Here is a 16,820-nt window from a genome sequence, read left to right on the forward strand (position 1 = left end):
ACTGCAGCAACCTCTCCATAATTGAAAACTACAATATACACTAACTTCAGCCATTACAACTATTCTCCAAGACAAACAAGTCTAAACTAAAATAGCATGTTTCCTTACATTAAGACATTTAAGACCTTTGGCAGGAGTAGTATCTTTTATGAGACCAACTGGTGTAACTGGAAAGAGAGATGGGCTTTCAAATAAACGTCCTGTGGCTGAAAGGCTCATTTGCCTGAAAGGTGCCCAATACCAGGTGGTGTAACAAGACCCCATCCCTGCCAATACTGTCACATCCCTAACACCCCTGTAACAACACAATTACTACATTAAACTCATCTGAAACAAGAAAGAGGTATCAAAGCTTTCTCATGCAGGAAGTATGTCAAGCACCCCTAACATCACCTCAGATTCTCTTCCAGCTCATCAGAAGGTAGATAACTGTTGTACCCAAAGTTTCAGGTGTAATGTAAATTCTCAAGGGTAAAATTAAAAGGATACTAGTGGGTTTATATCAAAAGAGAGATCGCAGCTTTTCCAAACAAACCAAACCAGCCAGCATTAAGCATGCAAGTCCATTAATAAAGTTTTTAAATGTAGTTTTAAAGTTTATGCATCACTCAGGGGAAAAAAAAATTCTAGTACTAATCTCTTTCAAGTCTAAAGATACACACCTCTCTACCAACTAGTGCTTGAAACCAGAGGGAAGAAGATGTTTTTTTCCAGAGCCACACACCTGTACTCTCTTTCAGACAGTGCAAAAATACATTTCAAGAACTATGGCCAAGAATACAGACAAAGGCATATGCTGGGGCTTCCAAAAAGACTTTGATCAAAAGTATTTGCAAGAAAACATTACATTAAAATGCTTTTTTAGAGAAACATTCCAAGCAACAAGTTCATTCATCTTTTATTCTCATCTTTCAGAAAATAAAACCTCCTGAAGAAAGTTTTTCAGTTACAAACATAGGTAAATAATGCATTTGCTATTATATGGATCAATTTAGATTGGAAATACTAAAAACTATCACAAGCACTTAAATATATTTAATATACAATCAGTATCAGCAAGAACTACTGTTTAAAAGATGACCAAAGACATAAACATTTTAATTACACCTCTTCATGCCTACAGACCCTTCCAAGTTCATGATTATGACAAGACAGTGACATGTCAACTACAACGACATGATAATGAAAATGACAGGTTTATGTTCCATTCCTGTTCTAAGCTGTTTCTCCAACTTTTGAGATCACTGCCTCTGTCACAAAAAGCCTCCTACTAGCAGCTAAACTTTGGAAAAAGATTTTTGGTTACCCAGCTGCTCATGACCACTTTCTTCTAATAAGGCCTCAAATATCATGCTTTTATTAACATAATATCCTTATGCCCAAGTCATGTTTGCAATCATATATATACATACAAAAATATAAGGAAAGTATGTGCATATGCATATAGACGTGTGTATACACACACTGAGGGAAGTTTCCAAACAAAGAAGCTTTAGAAATAAAGGGTACAGATTCAGTCATGAGATGAAACTGGAGCATTTACTTCCAAAGAGCTCTACTCCAGTCAGTCAAACATACCCATTTAATATGCAAGTTATCAGTATCCTACTCTGGCTTTTGTTGGCACAAACCTCAACAGGTTCTCCTCTACATCTTTTGTAACAGCTGAAAAAGTGTCGCAATTCAGTGTGTCTGTAGCTAAAGCTCCTGCTGTACTGGGGAAGTAGAAATATATAAACAAGTATTAGAGGACAATTTGTAATCCAGAGTAGTAACATCCAATTTCCTATTTTAAGCAAAGTACCAAGTTTGGGGGATTTTGTGTTTTTTCCTTAATGCACAGAATTAAAAGCAACAGCAGGATTTTTTCCAACATCAAGCATAGGTCAGCTCTTCCTTTATTGTTTCTTGGATGGTAATGCTACCAATTAATTGCTACTCTCTTCTAGTTCATTATACTTTTATCACGATTTGAACCGTGAATTTTTTTGTATGCCATTCTTTCATGCATCCTCCTCTAGTTCATTATACTTTTATCACAATTTGAACCATGAATTTTTTGTATGCCATTCTTTCATGCATCCTCATTGTTTGCAACAGAAACATGACTTTTCAGAGAGATGACTGTCAGTTTCCCCCTTTTTATTTCCACAAATAGCCCTTCAAAGCTGATTAGCTTTTGCACATTTAGGGATATACAGAGAATATATAATTAATTCACAAATTTAAGCAAAGATAACACCATCCAGAAACCCTGGAAGGTAAGTAACTGGGCCTACCTTTCAGCTAAAATGACAAAAGAAAGCTTGGAAAACGCAATCCAATTGGGGAATAAATGAAGGCACATCTGACATGAAACTGAAGGCAGGAATGGGACCAGATAAACAAAATAAACAGATAAACAAAATAAAACAGATAAACAAAAAAACCCAAAGACAAGTTAGAAGAAACACAGTAAGAGTGGAAGTAACTATAAAAGCAAAACCACTAACCAAGGAGCAGGGTTAGTCAAGAGAGAGCGAATGAGAAACCTGACAAATAGACACGGGTTAAAAAAAAAAAAAGACATTAAAACAGATTTAATTGAGGCTCAGGCAGAAGAAACTGCACAACAGAAGTCAAGGACTCTGTGATAGAACTCAGGATGTCCATCGCTGTTCCTTAACTGACAAATGCACTTGCAAGACAGCAAGCTTTTTATTTGTTCTTAATAGTGCCATAGGGATGGCAGATTTATTAATGCTATCGAGTGATCAGACAGACATGGCTATAAAACAGAGTTAAAAATGGAAAAAAAAACAGTAAGGATGACCATATACCCAGGGCAACATGGTGTCACAAGACAGATGGATTTGTGGAGTTTGTTTGCTTTTTAAAACAAGTTAAAAGTCACATACAATATTAGACCTTTACAGAAAATGCTTATCACTTAGGTCATGTACTCGAATAAGACTACAAAGATAACACCAGCATTTCACTTAGTAAGAATGTTACTTTATCATCTTATTTTGGTATGTTTGTTTCTTTAATATCAAAATGAATGTGGCAATAAGTTTTGAAAATTTACAGATTTGGTCTCTACTGCCCAAAATCACGCAATCAAAGCAATTCACACAAAACTTGACTAAATCAAAGTAAACCAAATTCAACTACTCAAAATACAAAAAAAAACCCCAAAGCATCCCTCTACACTGTTTTTATCAAGTAAAGTTTGGGAAAAAATAAGAGACTCATGGCTTATATTAAATTCATCACTTCTTACAGATAGTTCAATATTAAAAAAAATAGAATATCTGATTTACATATAAACTTGACAAATTTTATACAGTTTACCCAAAAAGTAAAGATCATTATCAATGAAGTGCAATAACTGGTAACTAAAATGTGGTTGCCTATTCAATAGCTGTTTTTCACCAAAGTGAAAGGAACTTGGGTTTAGTAGAGTGAGTAATAACCTGAATAATTCAAAAGAAAAGTATGTTTCTAAATGGTAGAAGAGAAGGGCTATTGTCCTGGGAGGTGCCAGCAGCCAGTTACTCTGCAAACCTTATGCTGCCCGCTGCAATAAAACGTGCTGCAGCTTCAAAGACAGCCCCCTGCAATGGCTAAACCCACAAAGGAAAAGAGGCAATAAAAATTTCCTGAGTGTATCTGCATATTCCTCCTTTAAATTCGTATTAGAGAGTTAAACAAAGTACACATAGGCTTTAAAGCAAGCACTTTTGCAGTGTAACAGAAACAGTGAAAATTGGTAGTAATTATTTGCATTGCAATAGCACACAGGAGTCCAAAACATGGCTCAGGACATTCAGTAAAAAAAAAACCCACTCAGCTTTCTGAGGCAGAAGCAGAAGATAAGAACACCACAATGCAAAGTTAGCATAACAAGTTTATTGTTCCATACATCAGTAGCAAACACCATCTCTCTTTGATGAGACAAGCACACCTTACATCTGCAAGGTAATAAGTAACATTTCTGTAAATTCAAAAATCCCATTGTAAATAGTCACCTGCGAAAAAATGTGCGACTGCATAATTTTTAATTTGTAAATTAAGTAATCTGTAAGCACACCTGAATAAACACACCTCTTCTGGGGAAAGGGAAACAAACAAACAAAAAAGAACAAATACAATTTAATGTTATTCCTTTCCCTCTGCAACAGAAACATGACTTTTCAGAGAGATGACTGTCAGTTTCCCCCTTTTTATTTCCACAAATAGCCCTTCAAAGCTGATTAGCTTTTGCACATTTAGGGATATACAGAGAATATATAATTAATTCACAAATTTAAGCAAAGATAACACCATCCAGAAACCCTGGAAGGTAAGTAACTGGGCCTACCTTTCAGCTAAAATGACAAAAGAAAGCTTGGAAAACGCAATCCAATTGGGGAATAAATGAAGGCACATCTGACATGAAACTGAAGGCAGGAATGGGACCAGATAAACAAAATAAACAGATAAACAAAATAAAACAGATAAACAAAAAAACCCAAAGACAAGTTAGAAGAAACACAGTAAGAGTGGAAGTAACTATAAAAGCAAAACCACTAACCAAGGAGCAGGGTTAGTCAAGAGAGAGCGAATGAGAAACCTGACAAATAGACACGGGTTAAAAAAAAAAAAAGACATTAAAACAGATTTAATTGAGGCTCAGGCAGAAGAAACTGCACAACAGAAGTCAAGGACCTTGTGATAGAACTCAAGATGTTCATCACTGTTCCTTAACTGACAACAAATCCACTTGCAAGACAGCAAGCTTTTTATTTGTTCCTAATAGTGCCATAAGGATGGCAGATTCATTAATGCTATCGAGTGATCAGACAGACATGGCTATAAAACAGAGTTAAAAATGGAAAAAAAAACAGTAAGGATGACCATATACCCAGGGCAACATGGTGTCACAAGACAGATGGATTTGTGGAGTTTGTTTGCTTTTTAAAACAAGTTAAAAGTCACATACAATATTAGACCTTTACAGAAAATGCTTATCACTTAGGTCATGTACTCGAATAAGACTACAAAGATAACACCAGCATTTCACTTAGTAAGAATGTTACTTTATCATCTTATTTTGGTATGTTTGTTTCTTTAATATCAAAATGAATGTGGCAATAAGTTTTGAAAATTTACAGATTTGGTCTCTACTGCCCAAAATCACGCAATCAAAGCAATTCACACAAAACTTGACTAAATCAAAGTAAACCAAATTCAACTACTCAAAATACAAAAAAAAACCCCAAAGCATCCCTCTACACTGTTTTACCCAAAATCACACACTCAAAGCAATTCACGCACATACAAAAAAAAACCCCAAAGCATCCCTCTACACTGTTTTTATCAAGTAAAGTTTGGAAAAAAATAAGAGAGACTCATGGCTTATATTAAATTCATCACTTCTTACAGATAGTTCAATATTAAAAAAAATAGAATATCTGATTTACATATAAACTTGACAAATTTTATACAGTTTACCCAAAAAGTAAAGATCATTATCAATGAAGTGCAATAACTGGTAACTAAAATGTGGTTGCCTATTCAATAGCTGTTTTTCACCAAAGTGAAAGGAACTTGGGTTTAGTAGAGTGAGTAATAACCTGAATAATTCAAAAGAAAAGTATGTTTCTAAATGGTAGAAGAGAAGGGCTATTGTCCTGGGAGGTGCCAGCAGCCAGTTACTCTGCAAACCTTATGCTGCCCGCTGCAATAAAACGTGCTGCAGCTTCAAAGACAGCCCCCTGCAATGGCTAAACCCACAAAGGAAAAGAGGCAATACGCTTGCCTATTCAATAGCTGTTCTTCACTAAAGTGAAAGGAACTTGGGTTTAGTAGAGTGAGTAATAACCTGAATAATTCAAAAGAAAAGTATGTTTCTAAATGGTAGAAGAGAAGGGCTATTGTCCTGGGAGGTGCCAGCAGCCAGTTACTCTGCAAACCTTATGCTGCCTGCTGCAATAAAACGTGCTGCAGCTTCAAAGACAGCCCCCTGCAATGGCTAAACCCACAAAGGAAAAGAGGCAATAAAAATTTCCTGAGTGTATCTGCATATTCCTCCTTTAAATTCGTATTAGAGAGTTAAACAAAGTACACATAGGCTTTAAAGCAAGCACTTTTGCAGTGTAACAGAAACAGTGAAAATTGGTAGTAATTATTTGCATTGCAATAGCACACAGGAGTCCAAAACATGGCTCAGGACATTCAGTAAAAAAAAAACCCACTCAGCTTTCTGAGGCAGAAGCAGAAGATAAGAACACCACAATGCAAAGTTAGCATAACAAGTTTATTGTTCCATACATCAGTAGCAAACACCATCTCTCTTTGATGAGACAAGCACCTTTACGTCTGCAAGGTAATAAGTAACATTTCTGTAAATTCAAAAATCCCATTGTAAATAGTCACCTGCGAAAAAATGTGCGACTGCATAATTTTTAATTTGTAAATTAAGTAATCTGTAAGCACACCTGAATAAACACACCTCTTCTGGGAAAAGGGAAACAAACAAAAAAGAACAAATACAATTTAAGAAAGGGAAACAAACAAACAAAAAAGAACAAATACAATTTAATGTTATTCCTTTCCCTCTTTTACAAAGTAGCAACACTGAATTCCAAAAAAAATTCTCCTTTCTTTCATCCTTTGGAAGAACGTGCACCTCTGCTCTGGACACCAGCAGCAGATGCTTCCATGGCTTTCCCTGCCTGAAATATTCACACTATTTTCAGGAAAGCTCTTTCTTGATCTCATCATCCAGCCTTTTTCCTTACCTGGGAACAGTACCTCCTCCCAGTGCAAAAGAATTATGTGGAAGGATATATTCCAGGCATAAAATGTTCTATTTTTGCCATCTTCAGTAATTTTTTCATGTTTTAGGAAAAAAAGAAAAAGAAATAAACATGCATGTACACACTTAATTTCTCTGCTACACACAGACAGAGCCTGACATCCTGCTTAAGGGCTGAAAAGAGTGAAAGACACTTAGACTCACAGGCATTTCCTGAAAGCATAAACTCACCAGGTAGGGGGTTACACAGAAAAAGGATTCTTTACTTTTGCAAACTATGCAATCTTAAGTAAATGGTCTTCCTAATATCTGAAACTAAATTAGGCATTCCCAAAATAATTCCTCTTTTAAACAGGAACTGAACGTGAGGAAAAGATTAGTTTTGAATCACTGTTTCTAAATCTCCCCCCCTTCATTCACTGAAGTAGATATACTTAAAATTTACAAATATTAAAAACTCCCATTACTAAAACCGCCGCAAAACCAGCAGTAGGAGCAGAAAGCTTCCACCACATTTTTCTGAAGATGCACTTGAAATCCAATGAAACTAGACTTGCATGTCTGCCACTAAACTAAACTCTTAACAGCAGAGGTGAATTTGCTTCTGGCTCTATGCAGACATCACCATTTTTCCAAAGAAAAAGACTGATCGCAAGTTTCCTTCACAGTACATTAGGTAAATCTATTCTGAAAACAAAGAAAAATTATTAAAAAAATATACCGATTTGCTGATCGGATGCAGAATATAGTGATTTGACCAATTCTTTAAATTGCTTTGTGTTTTGATTTCCCATTGTATTGGAAAAACATTCCATCGTATTTACAGAACAAGATCACCTCAAGTCTAAGTGTGACGCGCTCTGTGGCTTGGCTTGACTTTGGAACAGAGTTAACAGAACATCACTTTTAGTAGAAACAGCATATACTGCAGTGGTAAATAAAGTTTGGATGGGTCAATGAGACACAATAATGAAGTACAAAGTTCTCCAACGTAGTCCTGTGGTCATGAGAGATGTTTTGTCAAAAGCAAACAAAAAACCTTACAACAGTAGGGGAAAAAAAAGCATAAGGTTCTTTTTCCTTTACTATTAAATATCTTATTCCCTCTTTTGAATTACGTAAGGCATGGCAGCAACATATAGTTTTCTGCATTTTTATATGCAGATCACCAGAAATTTTCTAGAAGACATAGGCATGAGTACAGTGAGTTTAAACCTAAGAAAAATAAGACCATTCTTACAAACTAAAAATAGACTCCTTAATTAAACACAGGTGCTGGAGGGCTGTAACACACCACATCACAAAACTCAAGACAATAATCACAGAACGATACGGGGTTGGAAGGGACCTCTGGAGATCATCTAGTCCAACCGCCCTGCCAAAGCGGGTCCACCCAGAGCAGGGGAACATGTCCAGGCGGGTTTGGAATGTCTCCACCACCTCCCTGGGCAGCCTCTTCCAGGGCTCTGCCACCCTCACAGGAAAGAAGTTCCTCCTCATGTTTAGATGGAACTTCCTATGTTCCAGTTTGTGCCTGTTACCTCTTGTCCTGTCACTGGGCACCTGCTGAAAAAAGACTGGCCCCATCCTCTTGACACCCACCCTTCAAGTATTTATAGGCATTGATCAGATCATTCCCCCTCGGTCTTCTATTCTCCAGACTAAAAAGACCCAAAGATCCCCCCTCGGAGTTCTCCAGACTAAAAAGACCCAAGTCCCTCAGCCTTTCCTTTAAGAGAGATATTCCAGCCCCCTAATCACCTTTGTAGCCCTTTGCTGTACCCTCTCCAGCAGTGTAAACTTCTTTCTTCCACTTGGAGCTTTTTCAGAGCTCCCTGCTCAACCACAGAGGCCTCCTCCTTCCCTTGCCTGATGTTTTGCTCTCAGGGATGCATCGATCCTGAGCTTGGAGAAAGTGGTATTTGAGTATCATCCAGCTCTCTTGAGGCCCCCTACTTTCCACAGCGCTAACCCATGGGATTTGTCCAAGCAGTTTCTTGAAGAGGTCGAAGTTAGGCCTCCTGAAATCCAAAGTTTCAATCCTATTTTTGCTCTCAGGGATGCATTGATCCTGAGCCTGGAGAAAGCGGTATTTGAGTATCATCCAGCTCTCTTGAGGGTTTTGCTCTCAGGGATGCATCGATCCTGAGCTTGGAGAAAGTGGTATTTGAGTATCATCCAGCTCTCTTGAGGCCCCCTACTTTCCACAGCTCTAACCCATGGGATTTGTCAAAGCAGTTTCTTGGTGAGGTCGTAGTTAGCCCTCCTGAAATCCAAAGTTTCAATCCTACTTGTTGTTTTGCACATACTGCCCACAATCCTGAACTCTATCTTTTCATGATCACTGCAGCCAAGGCTGCCCCCAACCTTAAAACACTGACCTGTATCATACAAGGCTGCTATTAAGCAACATTCCTGCTCTCTGCAGCAAGCAAGATTTCCTCAGGGCCCTACTGCTGCACTCCCAACATACATTAGCATCCATTCTCTAGCGTGCTCTATTTGTGAACAAAACTTTCCTAGGGATGTGTTTAAATTCTGACTATGTAAAAAGGAGGGAAAAGGATGTGGCAGTTTTCCCCATTCCAGTCATTCTATTCTAATGGAAAACGGAGGGCAAGGGGGAAATTCCCTACATCTTCACCAAAAATACAGAAACAGATACTTATTTTAATCATTGGGTAAGTAAAATAAACTACTCTGCCCAAAAGGTTCAATGACCTCCTCTTCTTTGGAGACACTTCAAAGATTTTTGATTCATACACAGCCCTGAATTTAATGCAAAGTATGTTTTCCCCTCTTTAACTTCAGGTCTGTACTTCCATTATGCCCCCTTTCACCATGAAGTTTAAACTGTGGATATTTAACACAAACCAAACACATACACACACATGATATGGAGTCTGAAAGGATAAAACATGTAACATTTCTAACATATCTATCAAGAAAACAATCATCTTCACTGTACAGTGAGCAAGACCTGGCAGATTGTGATTACTTTGATGAAGGTTTTGATTCAAAGGGTTTGTTATCTACAGGAAGAGCAGAAGTGCTGATATTTAACTGACAAAAGGCCTTGGCCTTTGAAGTTTCACACACACACTCTGAAATAGCAGAGAAAGCACACAGACAAATGAAGACATCTAAAAGGCCAAGGGAGAAGGGGCTATCAGGGAAAAAAAACTTCAAACAGCCACTCTGATGTCTCAGGTTACAGAACCTGGGGACAATCTTCAACAGCTGAATCTGCTTAGCTGCATCTAAGTTAAACACACATTTAACACTTCTTCAAATTTAGTTTTTCTAGTGCTAAACAAATACACAATAATTAAACAAAACTCAAACATTCCTCATTTTATGCTCAAACGAAACACTTGACTCATTCCAAAGCAGACATTTTTTACAGAAAACAGGTGCTTATGTACGTCACAAAGTCAAAATACTTTAGTTAACAAGACTCAAGAGGCAGGTCCTGCTTCACCACTTTGGCCATAAGTAAACCAGCCTAGAAAAATTCCCTTTCTGCACCTCACAAAAGCAACTTGTACAGCAAGTTCCTTGAAGTTTACTTCAAAACAAACATGGAAGCAACCAATTACTTAGAGGATGTCTGGCAGACTGCACCTAAACCTCAGTTAGAAGATGCACAGGATTTGGTCTGCCACCATGATTCTGATAGTTTTGCTTGAAGTTAAAATTTACTTGCCGTATTTTAATAAATATTTAATAGAACAGTATCCATCCTCCCTCTAAATTACCAGTATATTCCTTCGTCTTGACTCCTGCTTAACATTTGTCAAGACCTGCATTCAGTTTGTAACTAACCCAGTCTTTTGCCAACATGAGTCACAAGGATAACAGCTATTCACCTTAACTGGCTGAAATACATCCAGATTGGTTTTCATGCTGAAGTCATGACCGATGCTGCCTTACCTTGGAGCTACCATTGTGTCAGAAAACAAAATACATAACATAGGATGACAAATACAAAAAAAAAAACCACCACCAAAACACACAAACACAAAAAACAAACCCAAAAACCCCAACACCCAAGAAAAGAAAAGTAGTTTAAAAGCAAAAAAGGCCTCTCGTGCTCACTAATCCTAAATATCAAGATAAGATTCTATCAGGACCTGTTGAACTCACACTAGTCTTAGTGCATGGAGGAGAAATCACAGCTGAGTCTGCTTGGGATGCTCATACTTTAACCCAATATTATTCTTATTTATGAGATCATATTGTTGGTTCATATTCAACTTGGTGTTCACTGTAACCCTCTGACCCTCTTCAGTGAGCCTGCTATTCAGCCAGGCCCTTCACAGCTGGTACAAATCCATGAGGCACATGGAGACCTCCGCACTGTCTCCTTCCCAATCTTCGGGGGCTTTCCACTGACCCGTTCCTCAAGCATATCTGGGTCACACTCTAGTGCTACTGTTTAGGTACATAAACCCCAAATCACCAGCCTACAGTCATCTTTCCTCCTCAGCTCACTTATGACTGAATTGGAACTTTATTAAACGCTAGAGACAAATCATTATTTAGGAACTATATAGAAGAAGTGTGGCCATTTTACCTTCATTTTTATATACATGGCTTCTGGTAGGAGACAAGTCCTTAAAAGACTCAACCCCTCATTTGTAAAAAACACACAAACAGCAGGACGTAGGGGGGAAGCCAGAGTGGCAAGAAATCATACCAAAAAAAAGTCTTCAGGGAACTTTATTATCAGTGGAAGGGAAAAGGACTAGGACTACAGCAGTTGGCAGGACTAAACTTAAGTAGGGAAACACAGCAACCAGTTTCTTTGTTTCAGAAACAATCTACTGAGATTCTGATGATAAAGCAAAGAAAGTCCACACAATCTAACAGCTTGATTCTCTTCACACTATGGAACAGAAATACATATTTTAATATAGTAAACAAAGTTGAGTACCTGGCTCTCTAAAAGTTGCAAATTCAGTGCTGACAAGAACATATCAAAGTCATTTAAGTCAGACTTGGGAATTAATAAAGAGTTGTAATTTGTTATAAAGATTCACCTTTCATAACCTTTATCCGTTGAATGCTTAAGAAACATATCCAGAAATCTTGCGACTTATGTAAAAGCAGATGTTGAAAGTATCAAAAGTGAAGAATTAAGAAAATCAGAAAATCTCTATTTTGTGACTATTTTCTTCCCCTTAGAATACTGGCTCAGGTATCACTAACAAAGTAATGCTATTTGCCATACCAGTTTCTGGGCCAAATAAATGTAGAATAGCATCTTAAGTTTCCATAATTAACAAACTGAAGTCCGTAAGGGGAACTTAAGGAGTGGAGGAGGAGGGGAAACAGTGCTATCACATGGGATCATGTGAAAAAAACAAGTCTCTATGTAATGAGAAGTCTAAGAAGGTAAAAAAACCCCGCAACTAAAAGCAATGTTTTCCAGTAGTTATTAACCATATTTCAAAAATTCTTTTTCTACTTCCCCCTCCACAAAGAGATCTGAAGTAGAACACTTCAAGACAAAATAACTTCTTTTTATTCCAATTGCATATTTTAATGGTAAAAGCCACTGTAAAACCCATGTCTATACCCTGTCTAACTCGCATCCAGAAGCAGAGGCTTTGTGTGAGAGAGCCTCCATCTTTTGGACCTATCAAGATTATTTACATACTTCATGTATTCAATAAGTGAAGATACTAAACACTTTTACAGACACACTGCAGAATAAATGCCATGTAACATACTACCCCACAGTATTTTCCTAGCAATATCCAAGATGATTTTTTTCCTCAAGGATTTTGATAAAAGATGTAGCAGATGCACAGAGAAAGATTTATCCAAGGCAGAGATTTGTTTTTTAATCCCCACCAAACCTCAAATTTTTTTCAAGCAGCTAAATTAGAAGCTATGTTTATAGCAAAAGATGCAAATTAATACCTACAGTTGCTATGCCCAGACATAGCTAACAGAGACACCCTTAAGCCAGAGTAATGGAATTGGAGAGAACAATTCAAACTTTATCAAATCACATAACACCACTAAATAAACCTTATGGACTCTGCTAGAGAAATGCAAACCATACTTACATTAACAATGCTCCCCATTATTGACTTACTGGTGAATCAGAGAAGTTTAAAAAAAAACAACAACAACAAAACAAAACAACAAGCCAACAAAAGCAAACCCCATCAATCAAACACCCCCTAAATTATGGAAACAGCCAAAGAAAATAGTAGCTCTAAATTAGTTTGATCAAGTAAAGTTTGACTGTAGATTATTTATGTGAATAACGACGGAATTCAAAAGTGTAGCTTCTCAATATCTGCTCCAGTTGAGATTTAAAAGTCTAGTGTATATGTAAACTACTCTTATGCCACACTTTTGTTTGGAAGATCAATGCACAATCTCTGTTTGCTACTGGTTAGGCTAAAAACTCTCTTATCCGATGAGGAACAAACTTGCAATAGGAAAAAACAAACTATGATAACTATTGCAATTTTAAGCTCTCAGTGTTTAAAAGTCTACATAATATCACTCAAACAGTTCTAAAACATGCCTATTTTAAAACATAGTCTATGTAGAAATTCCTCTATAGGTTTTGTCAACAAACATGCCTATTTTGAAACATAGTCTATGTAGAAATTCCTCTATAGAAAAGAGCTTCCAATACTAGAAGGCTTTCTAAATTGATGGCTGATGTATATACCACTGGCTCACACAATTAGAAATATACTTTGTTTGACTGGAATCACACAGCGAACTCTTGAGGAATAAGTTTTCTGGCCTTTCCTCCTCAATTACAAGCCACACAAATGCCTATATACAATTATGAAGATATATATACACACTGCTCAACGACTACATTCAAGCTTCTTCACTAAAAAGCCTTCACATTTACCATTTAGTTCTGTTCCTCTCTACCAATACATTTTTCAGTAAAGGAAATTCACAACCAGAATTCAATATAAGATTTTCCCCAATTACAGGAAGAGTCAAGCTCCCCATGGGAATGACAATTGAGCAGGAGTGCACATCACCAGAGAGTTTCAGTTTTGAGAGCTGAGTTCTCCAAAGGTCTAAAATCCCTTGGTATTTCTTTCCTACTTCTCACCACCTGCCTTGAGAGTATCAGCAAGCTTTCCTGGCAAAAGCAGCACTTCAGTCAACAGTTGTAGGTCAGTATTTTGAGCTGGCAGCTGTGGTTTATTATATTAGTCAAGAGTCTACAAAAGATATTAAATAAACAGATTATCTATTTCTAATATTAGGCTTAAATTTGCTGAGGAGACCAAAATATTTGCATCCACCAACAGAAAAAGACTGCAAAACATCGTTCCATGACTGACTCAATTATGAATTTAACTGCAAACGGCATAATTTAGGAACAGCACAAACATCACAGAAAGAACATACTATATTAACACTTACTCAGCCTGCAGTCCTCCTCCTTGCAAATTTGGGCAACCTATAATTTTTCTGGTGATATTATAATAAAATTTCACTATTCTCTGCAAATAAGCACGATGGTTTGCTTACAAATATGCCCCGCTAGGGAGAAAGACATTTTCAAAGTCAACTGGTGATTTTTACTGAGGTTGGGGGAAGGAAGACAAAGGTAGGAAGCGTGACTGCTCATCACACAATTTAACTGCAGTGATAGCTACTGAGTGAACTTCACCATTGTGTGAAGAGGATTGCTGAGATCAAGTTCTATAATGACCCAAACCCAACCTAAAACTGCTGACATGAAAAAAAAAGCAGTCCTGCCTTGACCCTGATTCTGTGTTCCTGGCCTGTATTACCCCTCCTTTAAACCAATGTGAACATCTGGTGACCACACTGGCCATCCACCTAAAACTGCTCTGTGTTAAGATCCCCTTTTTGCTAACATTAGTTACAACCCAGAGCACTTTCTCAGCCAACTTACTGTGGAGCTCCAGGAATGCCTTGACTGATACAGGAGAAAAAAAAAATAAAATAAAATCATAGAAGTACAGAATAGTCTAGGTTGGAAGGGACCTTTAAAGGCCATCTAGTCCAACCCCCCTGCAATGAGCAGGGACATCTTTAACGACATCAGCTTGCTCAGAGCCCCATCCAACCTGACCTTAAATGTTTTCAGGGATGGGGCATCTACCACCTCTCTTGGAAACCTGATTCAGTGTTCCACCACCCTCATTGTAAAAAATTTCTTCCTTATATTTAGTCTAAATGTACCCTCTTTTAGTTTAAAACCATTACCCCTTCTATCGCAACAGGCCCTGCTAAAAAGCTTGTCTTATCTTTCTTATAAAGCCCTCTTTAGGTTATAAGGTCTCCCCACAGACTTCTCCAGGCTGAAGAACCCCAACTCTCTCAGCCTGTCCTCATAGGAGAGGTGCTCCAGCCCCTCCAATCGTCCTCGTGGCCCAAATGACCAGAAGCAGGGGAATTTACCAATTTGGGCTGCAATGCCAGTTTAGATGACTGCAAATGTAGGTGGGACAGGGTAGAGCTGCACCACTGCACAGTCCTCAGGCTGTAAGTCAAGCACTTGCAACAATTGGGGCTGTGGCACTACTTGTCCAGCTCAAAGCACAGCTCCTCCCAGACTCAAATTTGCAGATGAATACTCATATACACATAGTAAAATACCAATCACTCTATTGCCAAAACTTCATTATTAAAACTACACCAAACCCATAGAATACTAGACTCCTTGTTACCTAGGCTCTGGCCTCCTTTTAAAAAAAAGACCATTAATATAATCTTTTGGAATTGGAAAAATTATTTTTAAAATCAAGAAACCTGGATTATTTCAAGTATCTGTGTGCTCACCTTGAAGTACATAAAACACTAATATAAAGAATTTATCAGTGTCAGTACATCTATACCTCTAGTTGCAAAGCTACTTTTGGCCGATCCTGGCACACTGTTCAACTCAGGGCTTCCCACTTACACTGTTCAACTCAGGGTTTCCCACTTTTGGGTAAAGTCACAGGTGAGCAATTAAGAGCAATCTAAATTCAAGCTTCACGACCAACTGCTTTAAATTAAAACTTGCTACTAAATAAACATGACAAACATTTAGGGATGTATTTTTTAAAGAGCCAATATATCTGCTATATTAACAAAGAACAGAGCATACTGCCTCTCAACACGTGGTTAGAGTCACTCAGTGCAGCATAAATCAATGCTGTGGCAGACACAGGTAGCTCCTGTCGCCTCCTCTCTCCCTGCCCCTCACTGGTTCCAGAACTACTGTTTCCAAGACACAGCCCAAACCAGAAAACTGAGCAGCCAGATTAAAAACAAACACACACAGGTTTTTTTGCTCACAGAAAGGGCCCCCCCGTACAGCTGCCTGCTCAATTTTATGGACTCTAGTCCCAAGAGAAGACATGCAGCAGAATATGATGATTGTAATTATTTAAAAGAGCTAAAAATTCGAGGTTACACCAAGTTCACAACTCCACTGATAACATTTGCAAAGCTTCAAAAGTTAATGTGATTTATTTCTTTGAACCAGCACATTTCATTAAATAACAGCAACAAGCTCATAACAAGCATGTTGTTGTTCCTTGCACCAAAATTAACTCACTAACTAAGAGTAAAGAGAAAATTAGAAGTGTTGGGATATCAATAGTGCATGGGAAAAAAATCCTATTTACATGAAAAATGAAACTGAAGATAAACTTTTATCTCCTTTTTTAGGAGTTTAGGATAGGAAAAAAATGCACCACAGTTACTTGTTTCAGTACGTAAGTGCCCAGAGTGGAAGAGATGTTTTATTTGTCTGAAGAATGTGAAAAACTGCTTATACTTCTTATATTCTATATATGTGTAGAACATCTCCATGTAACTGTATACAACACAAAACTTTTATCGGGGTTCATCAACTGCAAAGTTTGCTACTGTAAAACAAGTCTTTTCTTCCTACAGCTGAGGGAAATTGTGATAAAAGCAACGGTTCATGAAACTGCTTAGAACAGAACTCCCAATTCCTGATAAAACTTCATTGCAACTTTCTCAGTACAATTCACTATTATTACACTTGGTACATTTTTCA

At 37.6% G+C, this 16,820-nt stretch overlaps 1 protein-coding gene across 1 annotated transcript in view; it reads right to left on the minus strand.

Annotated features, from left to right (window-relative positions):
- Nucleotides 1-16,820, minus strand: part of LOC106893861 (pre-mRNA 3' end processing protein WDR33-like) — a 43,720-nt gene that overhangs the window by 3,065 nt on the left and 23,835 nt on the right. The gene's annotated exons all lie outside the window — the stretch shown is intronic.

Source organism: Calidris pugnax, unplaced genomic scaffold, assembly GCF_001431845.1.
Source record: "Calidris pugnax isolate Ruff unplaced genomic scaffold, ASM143184v1 scaffold232, whole genome shotgun sequence".
NCBI classification, from domain to species: Eukaryota; Metazoa; Chordata; class Aves; order Charadriiformes; family Scolopacidae; genus Calidris; species Calidris pugnax.